The sequence below is a fragment of the Pyxicephalus adspersus genome, chromosome 4, assembly GCF_032062135.1.
Source record: "Pyxicephalus adspersus chromosome 4, UCB_Pads_2.0, whole genome shotgun sequence".
NCBI lineage: Eukaryota > Metazoa > Chordata > Amphibia > Anura > Pyxicephalidae > Pyxicephalus > Pyxicephalus adspersus.
In genome coordinates, this window is record NC_092861.1 from 14,016,993 (window position 1) to 14,029,686 (window position 12,694).

The 12,694-nt window shown below is 36.3% G+C and overlaps 1 long non-coding RNA gene across 1 annotated transcript; it reads left to right on the forward strand.

Annotated features, from left to right (window-relative positions):
• The first annotated feature begins 9,314 nt into the window (after window positions 1-9,314).
• On the forward strand, window positions 9,315-11,693 carry LOC140329981 (uncharacterized). Its single transcript, XR_011920542.1, has 3 exons — window positions 9,315-9,418; window positions 10,154-10,354; window positions 10,820-11,693. It is a non-coding gene; the product is annotated as an uncharacterized lncRNA (long non-coding RNA).
• Window positions 11,694-12,694: the final 1,001 nt, after the last annotated feature.

A 12,694-nucleotide genomic window follows, 5' to 3' on the forward strand; every position in this document is an offset into this window, starting at 1 on the left:
TGCACTTTGAAGGACCAGGTATATTTGGTACTTACTCCAAGCATAGACTGCCGGGCTTCTGCGCGGGGGACTGCCCATGGATAGAGGCTGTGGAGGAGGATATGATGTACCACGTTTGCAGCTCTTATAATAACTTCCCCCCCCCCCCCCATCTTACTGGGGGAATTTCACAAAATAATCCCTAACAATGTTTAGCAGATTTCTTGCCCTTGACCCTCTGATCTTTGTTAGGAGTTGTTTTCACTATCCATGGAAAATTAAAGAAGATTGTAAGTATGAGAATGAATGTCCACAAAGGGGATGAAGTAATAGAGGGAACTCTGGACCCTGAACTGTTGGAATATATTAAAATACTAGTTGAACCCATGTAACCCAGTCACAGTCAGAAAAATAGACTCTGGCTTTGGATTTAGATAAATGGAGCAGAGATTGCTGGGCAGCCCAACACTAAGAATTTTAAATTTAGAAATCATTTGTGAATATAATTGTGGAGGTCACAGTGACCATAGCAAAAGCACAACCAGGTCATAGGCACAGAACAGGCTTTTTGGCGTGGGAAAGAAAACCTGCATTGCACTGACAGCTTTTTTTTTTTTTTTTTTTTTTTTTAAAAGGCTACATATTCTCACCATAATAATGCTGCATTCCAAGTAGAAGTGCTACTTGTGAGAAAAGGGCACTATACTAAGCACCTAAACATTTAACATTAAGCTATTCTGCACTTCAGGTGGTACAAGCAAAAATGTTATTGTGGTAAATTCTGCAAATACTTCCTTGTTAACCACCCACCCAATGCCCCCAGCCACTTCCATCTTTACAATCAGTCTGTAGTCCATTATATCCAAAGTGGTGTCAGACCACCTAGTTTATTATTAATGTCAGACCATACAAAAATTTAGGCACAAATACATTTCATTCTGGTCAAATTGTTTCATGCTGAAACAGGGAGATGTGCAAGTAGTTTAAAAGTGTATAGCATGTATATTTTTATTTTGCTTTGACATCACTTTAGAAAGGAAGAAAAAAAAAACCCAAAACACAGAAAAGAAAACTCTAAATACCTGTTCATTCTGAAAAAAATGAATTTTGTTTACTGATTATTCTGATATTAAGACGTGCAATACGAAATGTATCTTTCCAAAGGCCAAATATTGGGATGGGGCGGTCCTACATGCATTAAGGACCTGTAGCATTACTAATGCATTATAGATTGAAATCCAGGTGACATGAGACTACCGTACAAGTAGGAGAAAATTTAAAAAAATTAAATTATACACGGTGAAGAACACCAATTTTTGTAGTGGGATTTTTTAGGCCAATATCAAAAACCTATATTATGAAAACAAAATTTTATTAATATTTACAATAAAAGGCTCATTTCCAATACATAAAACCATTATTACACACATTAATCTCCTTTCAGAGTGTCCCTGTGAGGGATAAATTCTGGGTTGTCTACGCGTTTTGCGGAAATATCCACTTCCTCAGGAGAGGAACTCGTTAAGAACTCTCCCCAGAAAGGAGATTGTGTGTAATTATGGTTTTATGTATTGTAAATGAGCCTTTTAATGGAAATATTAATAGACTGGCTGTTCTACAGTTTGCTATATACACAAATTAAAATTAAAGACTCAGATGGGTATTTTAGTAAAACAGCTTTTGTTACCATTTCAGTGAAAGTGATCCTAAACTTTAACCAAACTTCAGGTTCACTATTGTACGTGGTAAAGATATTTACAATAACTGTCATTTGGGTTCATACATTTCAAGTTAGGCTTAGTTTTCATGTCTTAGAATGGTCAGATCCATTTTTATTCTTGATGCCAAGGGCAGACAAGATAACCAGCCTAGAACCAATATGTAGAGTTAGTTCTCCAGACCCAGTAGCACAGGGCAACCTTTTTGAAGATCTTGACAGTAAGAACGTGATCCTCTTCAGCTTAACAGATGCATCTTTTCCGTGGTCTTTATAACAATTTTACATGAATGGGACTTAAATTCAATTGTCCTTTAGAGCTGTCCAAACCAGATAGCAATTTTGAAATATCCTCGATATGCATCATTAATGTTCCATTAATTAGATCAACACTTCTTAGACTCAAATTGGATAAACATCAAGGTTGTACGCCATTTCATGCAAGAAAGAAAACACATTAATATCTTATTATCTACATTAGGTATGTACTACATGTCTTTAATAAGGACAGAACTTAAGACAAATCTAAAATTCTAAATTACCACCAACTGGAATAGTGAGCAAGTATGCCATTTTATATGGAAAATCTAAAAAAAAAAAAAAAAAAAAAAAAAAAAAAGGGGAACAAAGATCCGCTATCAGTGAAGGAGTAACCCCATATATTGGCAGTCAGAAGTTATACTATTAACACATTTAATATAGGTGAAGTCACCTCTCACTAGCATTTGAGAGCCAAGATTTTCTTGGAGGGTAGAAAGAGGAAGTAATTGTACTTTTAACAAGAGTCATAAGAATGTTAAATCCTCCAGGTGAAGGATGTCTCAGAAAAAGTGGGTACTTTGTTGCTTTATATCCCATCTGTTCCATGATGACTCCTCTATCTATGCATCTTCAACATCTATTTATAGACCCCCCGTTTATGATTTGGCATTAGCTTAAACTAAATTTTGTTTCAATAAATTCATGCAACAAAATTAATATTTCACTTACAATATCCAAGTTGAGTTAAGGAGGAATACCATATAAGCACAGCATGCAAAATAGGGATGAGCCAGCAATTTTTTTTTTTTTTTTTTTTTTAATTGGGCCATTCTTGCCATCAGCTCCACTCCTTTGATTTTGTGTTCTTGGATAGTTTCCCTATCCAAGAACACAGGAGTCCCATGTTCCTGGATAGAGAAACTATGCAGGAACACATACTACAGGGTGGCAACAGCAATCAGGGGAGCACTATTGATTGCTGTTGCAGTCCTGTACTATGTTCCTGGATAGAGTTTCCCTGGATCTAGGAACACAGTGCCAGCCTCGCTGGCTGCTCATGAATAAGTGCAGTGTGGGAAAAATCCTCTGATTTTTCCCCACAACTGCATTCAGCCATAAAGGCAAGCCGCATGACTCAGGACTCAGAGGAGGAGTACCGCAGCTGCATTTATGAATGAAGCCATGAGAATCCTCTCAGCGAGAGATCCATGGGCACTACAAGTTAGAATAGGGGCTTGTGAGAAATCATTCCTAGTGCAAAATACTTCACGCAAAAAAACTCCTTATTCTTTTGTTAGACATATACAACTCAGCCAAGACTTATACTTATGTAAAATTTGCTGCACATGTCAAATTTCAAAATAAAGGCCCAAGAATTGAGACTTCCAAGTCCTTTAACAAAACAAAACAAAACAAAAAAAAACACACACACACAACAAATATGCTCACTTTTGGCCAGTTGAGGAAAGTGGCTCTGAACCAAGCTGATTTGAACCTTTAAGGAATCTACAAACTAAGCAGCCTTTTAATCTCCCTGAAAGTCATAATATATACTTAACATTCAATAAAATCACATTCATTTCAGTAATGAAACAATTGTTTTAACCATACAACATTTAAATTTAGGACATTGGCTCGAGCTCCCCTGAGGAAGCCATTAGGGTGAAATGCATCAGATTTAGAGACACTATGGACGTTGTGTATTAATCTCAAGTGACCTAATTTCTGTATATGGACAATGCTAGCTCAACATCCCCAACAAGGTCATAACAAAACCTGAGGTTGGGATTAATTATACGTGGTCTTTAAATGAGTTTAATATAATTGTGTCTTACAAATAGTACAAAACCACACAAAAAAAAAAAAAACACAAACATTTGCACAGCTGGAGCAACACTGTGCAGGAAGTTCATGGGATAGATCTGGAGAAACAAGTCAGGATGAGCAGGTAGGAAGCTGGGATACTATAGTTAAAGAGTGTGTTAAGGGCTTCAAGCAAAAGAAGGCCAGCCAGCCTTGTGTTTGAGCTCCCAAACATTTGTGTAAAGTTATGAAGATGTGTGGGTGAGTGAGCAAAGTGGGTAGCACTGACCATATGATTTGGTTTATTTTTTAGTTGTAAACTGGATCTGTGCCATCACTTTTCCCCCACCTCTAGCTGCTCTGCCTAGAAAACACCACAATCCCTTGTCCAAGTTCAGTGTTTAACTGTGCTCTATCATCAAAATGGCTGGAAAAACCTCAACAAGATTTACAAGATGGTTACATTGGAGTTGATTTGATATCTGAATTGTCAATGGCGCGGAAGATGCCACCAAACATAGATTTGTATAGCTAGCAGGAAGACATTGACCGTGTTAAACCATTATGTCAATGTACTATAAGGTGAAGATTTACTGTTCTATTGGTCAATTGAAATGCTTAACAAATATCTATATAAATACCAATACCAGGTCATAAAAAAAAAAAAAAATTATTTCAGGTTATTTATTTCAGGTCTGCTGAACCAAGAAATGTCATGAGTTAATTGAATTGGCTTTAGTTCTTGTGATACAGAAATCAGAATAGATGATTTTACCAACAAATGTTTAGCATGATCAATGCTTATTTACACCCATGTTTGCATTTCATATATTAAATGTGGCATTTTTACAAAACCTACATTTGCCTTTTTATTCATTTTTTTTTTTTACAGAAGTAGTTCAAGAAGTTGTTTGTTTAAATGACTAATGTATTTTGCTACATTTGTGATGAATCTCAGCAAAAACAGAAGAAACATTACAGAATTTGTGAAACAAGCATATCTTGCATATTTTGTATTAACCTGGGGGACCAAGATAAGTACTAAGCAAAACCGGTATGCAAAACTTGTGTACAGTTTCTACGTTAGTGGAAAAATAGGAAACTGAAAAGCTTGAAATTTGGTGTACCTATGGTATGGTGAGAGCCCAAAACCATCATACTGATTAAAACCTTTACATTCACAGCACAAAAATAACAATCAATCATTACAAGAAAAACAAGTGAGCATACTATGATATGGAATCAGCAAGATGAGATGTGCCACATGGTGCTGATGTTCCCATACCAGTGTTAAGTACACTCCCTGATATTCCTGTTCATCAAACCAGCAGTTCTCCTACGAGGAGCTCAGTGACTAAGTGACCCAAGTCTGTTAAAACACACATCTCAACTTTTAGCATCCACACTAAAATAAAAGGGTTTATATAGGACAAAAGAGGTGACACTCCTACCATATTTTAGTGAAGATGGAGACTTCATGTACTGTTGTAACATCACTTGGCTAATAGCCCATAGGGAGTACCAGAATAAAGAGCAGAAGACTGGTGGCTTTTCATAGACTGTTCCATGTGAAATTTGAAATTGGTTTTATTGTTTAATGGCAACTGTTATGCAGCAATTCCAATTGGTCACTCAACAAAAGTATATGAAAATATCAAAACAGTCTTACAAAAACTTTGCCATCACAAACACCAATGGTCCATGTGTTGATTTAAAAAAAATGGTGAACTTCTTACTTGGACAGCAAAGTGGATACACAAAATACCCATGTTTCATCTGCTTGTGAGATAGTAGAGCAAAATCAGGATCACTGGAAAAAAGTGACAGCGAACAATAATGAGTTACACAAAATTGGGATTATTGAAGCAATTTATTAGAGCTCTGAACAAGGATGACAATTACTCTAAATACATTTGTAGATTCTTCCCTGGATTGAGTACTGAAAAATTTCTAAGCAGGAATCTTTGATTGGACCCCAGATTTGGAAACTGATAAATTATTCAAATTTCAAAAGTTACATGAGTGATACTGAAGCTTCTGCCTGGCACATCTATGTCATGGTTGTCAACTTCTTGAGTAAGCATAAAATTATGAAGAACTGGTACAAAACTTGCTCTTAAATTAAACCTTAGGGTGCTCCTATGAGCATAAAGGTACACCATCTCCATAGCCATTTGCAAAGAATTTGAAAACCTGGCGATTTCAGTGAGGAACAAGGGGAGAGGTTCCATCAAGTTATAAAGGTGATGGAAGAAAGGTATCAGGGCAGATGGTATAGACACATGATGGCAGATTACTGCTGGAACCTTCAATGTGATGGTCCTGAACAAAGTTTTAATAACCTTTGTGATTAGTTCTGTAATTATACTGAATTAATATATTGACATTAAGTATTTCAAAATTTAATTTTGTATACCTAGGCATATCTAGTTTAATTTTGCTTAATTATCATGTTTCATTAGTTTTCTATGAGGTTATTTTTTTCAAAAACTAGAGCTAATCTAGCAAAACCAATATCATATTTGGAATCTGTGCATTAAACATAAAACAAAAGGACTAATCTGTTTGGCAAGAAGATGTTGGTTGACCAGTGTTAGAATACGTGGCAGTAATAATCTTAGTTTATAAGCTAATCACAAATAAGTTGAATATATAGATGATATAGATATATTTGCTTGTATAGAATGTAGCTTCTCTCTGTAGTACCCCTGAAGAAGTCACAAGGCAAAACACATTGGGTTAAGATGTGTTAAATAGTTAATTATCCATCTTAAATCATATTTTGGATATGGTGATACCAATCAACCACACCAGAGTATACCTCTACAGAATAGATGGATCAAAACATATCCTCAGGAAATGGCCACAATAATGTATGTATTCTACTGCCACTTTTTGGAGATTTGTAAATTGCCATCGTGGAAATTTATGTTTATTGCAAACTGTTTTTTTCCTTTTTAAAATGAAAGCATAAGTTTTGAGGTTAAAGACTACTAGGTCTTACTAATTCAATTTGTCCTATAAATTTCTTAAATTAGTAATTTTACATGTCTTAGCCGCCATGCTTTTTTTTTTTTTGGCAGGTTTACCATCTCCGAACTTCCCCTATGAGCTTTCATATGTCAGCCAAGACAAACTAAATGACTCATGTATTAAACATCTCCTGTAATCCTAAATGCTCAACTCTTTCTGTACTCACTCAGGTAGTGTCACAGTCCCTCCCGTTAGAAAGGGAGGTTAGAAAATCTGACAGACTGGCTGCACATGAGGTTATCTGACGGTCTCTTTGCTTTCGCTTGTTTCAGTGTTGCTGTTGATAATGACCACACTTCTGGTCTCAGCTGCAGCTTGTCATCATTACTATTCCTCTACTTAGCCTGGCCTTACACTTCAGGTCATGCAGTTGATATTCTCTGCTTGGAGATGGAATAGCTGGTGTGTGGTTCTCCAAGTTCCTGCTCATCCATTTTCTATTGGAGAAGTTTACTTCTCTTCGTATTTTGGTTGTTACCCTTTGCTTGTTGTTACTAGGCCTCAGGGAGACGCTGGTTAGTTTATCTGGGAAGGAACCAGTAGTCTAATACCAGGTCACTACTCCTAGGGCATTTCAGGGGTCCTAGGGTCTAGGTTCTGGTCCCTCCCACCTTCAGGGTCTATTCATACTGACAGGGGTCAGGGCTAGATTTAGGGTTTCTGTAGGTGGTGACCATTTCCCACTCCCTAGCTTGGAGGTCTGGTCCCTTGTCATTATCTTCCTGTTTTCCTTCTGGTGTTCCTCTCCTCCCCCTTATCCTGTGACAGGTGGACATGTTGCTATGGAAGTCATGGAAGAGCAGTGACTAGAACTGCACACTTTCCTTCATGAACAGTCAGTATTTCTAACTGTAAATGAAGCAATGGTTTCAATGTATTCCAGTTTTAGTGGATACCTTGGAGTATTAGGCTTTTCCCAGTAGATCCCTTCACGCAATTATTCAGGCAAAGGGAAGTAAATCTGACAATAGCTCATGAAAGTAGAATGCCATCACCAGCTGCTGCATACCATTTTCAATGTATGTATAACCATTTAGCAGGAAATAGGTAGAACATTTTGTCAGTTAGTTTGCACAACCTTCTCACTTCATGAAAGGGAGCAAAGAAAATTTTGACAAAACAGGGGGATGGAATTTCACTGTTGTAACCAGAATGTCTGACAATTGTAAGATGCCTTCTGTGTTATGATAACTACAATTTTATATTACTTGTATATAAATTTATATTGATGGCAGAATTGTTGACCTGTGCATGGTTTAGGAATCAACAAGGAGGTATTTAGATGGGGATGGTATTTTTAGAGAACCGTTTCAAGAATTTAAAAAAAAAAAAAAATAATAATTTTCCAGGTTGGAATTGCAGAAGAGCTAGTGAAACTATGCAGTGCATATATCCCATGCCTGGGAAAATAAATTATATATACATTATATATAGTATTGCTGATTGCTTATTTTTTCAAGGAGGAAAACAAAAAGACAAGACCACATTGAAATTGGAAGCTTACATCTGTGGTAAGATTGAGAAGAAAATGAGATCCTGAACTACCTTGGCAGTGCAAGCCATGGAACAGTTGTGATGGTTTTCAACAGGAAAAATGGGTAAGCTCACCAATACCTACATTTACATAACCTTTTGATAAATAATCTTTCAGAATGAGGACTACATTGTGTTTTTGTTAGGGTCATGTTACAGGGCTTGGGTAGAAGACCAATGCAAGAAGATCAGATCAATCATTTCTTCACCTTAGTGAAGCAGCTAGCAATGATCCCACATAAAACTGGTCTTACCAATTCAGTCTTGTAAATTAAGTAAAATAATTTTATGTATCTTAAACCTAATAGAAAAAGGGCAGCATAATTATATATATATATATATATATATATATATATATATATGAATGAAAGCTTGTATACTGAAGTTCAGCAAAGGCAAACTAAATAGCTCATGTATTGGACAACACCTATAGGCCCAAATGTTCTACTTCTGTATGCACTTTTTTTCACAGGAAGACATGTTGCCATGAAGATAATAGAAAAGGAACAACTAGACCAGAATGCCTACCTTCATGAACTGACTGTCAGTATATCCTACTTGACATGAAGGAATTATTTCAACATATTCCAGTTTTGTGGATACTGTGGAACACTATGCCTTTTCTCTGAACTGGCCCCAGCAGGACCCCTTTACTCAATTATTCAGGCAGAGGTAAGTAAATTTGCCGAAACAAAAGCTCATGCGAGTATGATGCCATCACCAGCTGCTGGATAACGCAATAAACGTCTGTATAACCATATAGCAGGAAATGGGTAGAACATTTGTCACTTATTTTGCACAACCTAAAGATTTCTCTCACTTCATGAAAGAAAGGGAGCAAATTGAAATCTTGACAAAACATCACGTGATGAAATTTCACTGTTCTAACCAGAATGACTGTCAAGATTGTTTCCTGCCTTCTGTGTTAGTAAAACTAAAATTTTAGTTTAGTCCTTAATATTTATTTCAGTGACAATACTCACCAGGACTAACAGTTGCCAGGAATTATTATTTTTTTTTTTTATAAAGCTAAGATTGGTGGCAGTAATGTTGATCTGCGAGTCTATGCACCATTGAAGAATCAACAATGAGGTATTTAGATGAAGAGGCTATTTTAAGAGAACTTATTAAAACAAGTATATGAAATAAATGCTTTAATTTACCAGATAGGAATACCAGAAGACCTAATAAAACAATGTACAAGGCATATATCCCATGCTTTGAATAAATGCACAGTAAGACTGGTGTCATATCTACTGCATTGCTGATATTTTCTTTCTACAAGGAGGAAAACAGACAAGACCACATTGAAAACAGAAAAGCCTACGTCTGTGTTGAGATGAGATTGATAAAACCACAAAAGAAAACTTTTGAGATCCTGAACTGCCTTGGCAGTGGAAGCTACGGAACAGTTGTGATTGCTTTCAAACAGGAAAATGGAAAGGCTCACTTAAAATTATTAAAAGTTTATGAGAATATAGTTTGCAGAATGAAGACTACAAATGTGTGTTATTTTTTTGTCCGAGTCATGTTACATGGCATGGGTAGAAGAGCAATCATTTCTTCACCTTAGCCAAAGCAGAATCCTAGTGAAGCAGCTGGCAATGATCCTGCAAAAAATAGGTCTTACTAATTAAATCTGTCATGTTAATTTAGTGAATTAATAATTGTGTCCTAAACCTGGCAAGAAAACAAAAAAAATGGATGATAGACGAATGCTTGTATAGAGAAGTTCAGCAAAGGCAAACTAAATATAGCTCATATATTAGACATAACCTATAGGCCTAGATGTTCTACTTGTGTACTCAATGCTTTTATCTTTCACAGGAAAACATGTTGCCATGAAGATAATGGAAAAGGAGTGACTGGACCAGGATGCCTTCCTTCATGAACTGACTGGCAGTATATCTTACTGGACATGAAGGAATTATTCCGACATTCTAGCTTTGTGGATACTGCAAGAGTAATACACTTTTTCCCCAGTAACTGGCCCCAGCAGAATCCCTTCATTCCCTTTTTCAGACAGAGGTAAGTACATTTGCTGACAAAAGCTCATGCAAATATGATGCCATCACTAGCTGCTGGATGACACTTTAAACTTTCATATAGCAGGGAATGAGTAGATCTCCTGTTCTGCACAGTCTATTCTTCTGTCAAGACTTTTCTTGATTCTTTCATAAATAGAAAATATTAAGCAGGAGAAATCTTTTTACAAAGGAAAGGGAATTTCACTGTTGGTTGCAACCAAAATGAGACCCCATTGTTAAGATTGTTCCTTGCCTTCTGTTTTAGCAACAACTGTAAAAAAAAGTTAAATTTTAGATTGCATGTCAATGTGTATTTCAGTGACAATGTTCACCCAAGACTGTTGGCAAGAATTAGTCATGATTTTTTGCTAAAGAAAAGATTGGTGGCAATGTAGTATTTAGATAAGGTGGCTTTTTAAGAAAATGGTTTTATAGAAATATTTCATATAATGGTTTTATTTTCCAGGTTGGAATTCCAAAAAGTTCTAGTGAAAAAAAAATGTGTAGTGCAGATTTCCCAGGCCCTTGAATATATGCACAGTGAAGGACTGGAGCATAGACACCTGAAACCAGATACATTCTTATGGATGAAGGATGTCACAATGTAAAGAGAGTGACTTTGCAATAATTCAATTCATAGATACTGAACTGCACTTTTGTTAGCTGAAGGAGACCATCTTTGTACATCCTTGAGTGGATATTTGGGCCTTTGTCTTTGTTGCCCTTAAAAGATACATACTATGGGAAAAAGTTGGTTGATGACACAAACTTTCAAAAATTAGTCTACTGGCAGAGCAGCATCAACCATTTTGCACCACCAAAGTGATTAGAGAACCTCACCAGAGAGATTTGCTATTCTGTTCTCTCAAGACCCATCCTGCAGGAACCAAGTAATTCTTAATTATTAGATTTTAATGGACCTCTGAAGATGCCACACAAGAAGTGACCTTGTAGAATGAGGAGACATAGAACATGTGGGAAAAACAGAAGTTATTGTCAGAGGGAAAGTTTAGTTGATGGAACAATCAATACAACAACAATAAATGCTGAAGTACCATGCTCCCATGCCAAGTTTAGTGTTTGACCATTCTCCATCATCAAATGGCTGGAAGAACCTGAACAAGATTTAACATATGTTTAAGTGGGTGTTATTTTGTCATATGAAGTGTCAATGGCTGTGAATATGCCACCATGTTGAAAGTCATTGTACTAGAAGCTAAAGATTTTTTTTTTTTTTTTCTCTAATAAAACACAAAAGGTGAATTGGAATGCATCATTGTAAATGACTTCACCATTTAAGCTCAGGCCTAGAGGATGATATATTGTATTGAATATCTTACATTTTAATTTGAAGACAGATTACATGCTGCTATCTGCCATACCATACATCTTTCTGTTCTATTTTTGTGCCTTCTGAGAATGAAGAGGCCAGGCAAAATATATACGAATTTCTCAAATGAATGCAAAAGATAAAATTAGTTGAAGGGACAGAAGTTGGCATTCAACCTGTGACAACAGTTTGTAAACAGATATATTCCAAAGCCTTTAGCAGACAGTGACATGACTAGGCTTTGTTCTTACTTTCTTTGAAACAAGAGCATCCGCAAATTTTGCACTGCACAGGACAGGGTACACAGGGAGTTGAATGTTACCATGACAATTCTTATGTAGATTTAGCATAAAATCAGCTATAGTTATCCAAATTCATTTGTCAGAACAGAGATATGGGAAAGATTAAAGTGTAAACTATAGTGTACCATCTTTGCATTGCTTTTAAGCTGGCAATATCACATCTAGTGCTAAGAATTCTGCCAAATCTCTAGAAAAGTACATATGTGGTTGGAAATTTATGAAGTCTAAAATTAAAGTGCTAGAAAAATGTATGTTGCAAGTCAGTGACTGGAAAAGTAGTAGAAAATCGTTATATTTCGCCTAGGTTTCTTTCATATACAATGTACTAGGCTACAGGAAGTTGATCTCAACTAGGAAACACTGGGTGAGATATCAGAAATCCAGAAAAGATGGGTTGCCTTAGCAAAACATTGTTTGCCGAGGACTTTGGTAAATGGTGTTGTCAGGTCTGGATTTTTATGGAATGATGAGCACTGAATGATGATGCACTGAGCATGTGTATGTGGTGGTCTGGTTGAACAAAGACTGTCTTTCACCCTTGCTGCTGAAGTCTGCTAAAATGACAAAATGGATACTAAGTTTACTTTGGGTTGTGTCGTGTGGCTGGTAGTAGGCCGTCCGTATAGAAAGGATTATCTTGTGTTTAGTTAGTGCTCAGCCGAGCAGGAATTTATTTTGTGTTTTTGCCTGTATGTAAAGGCATTAAATT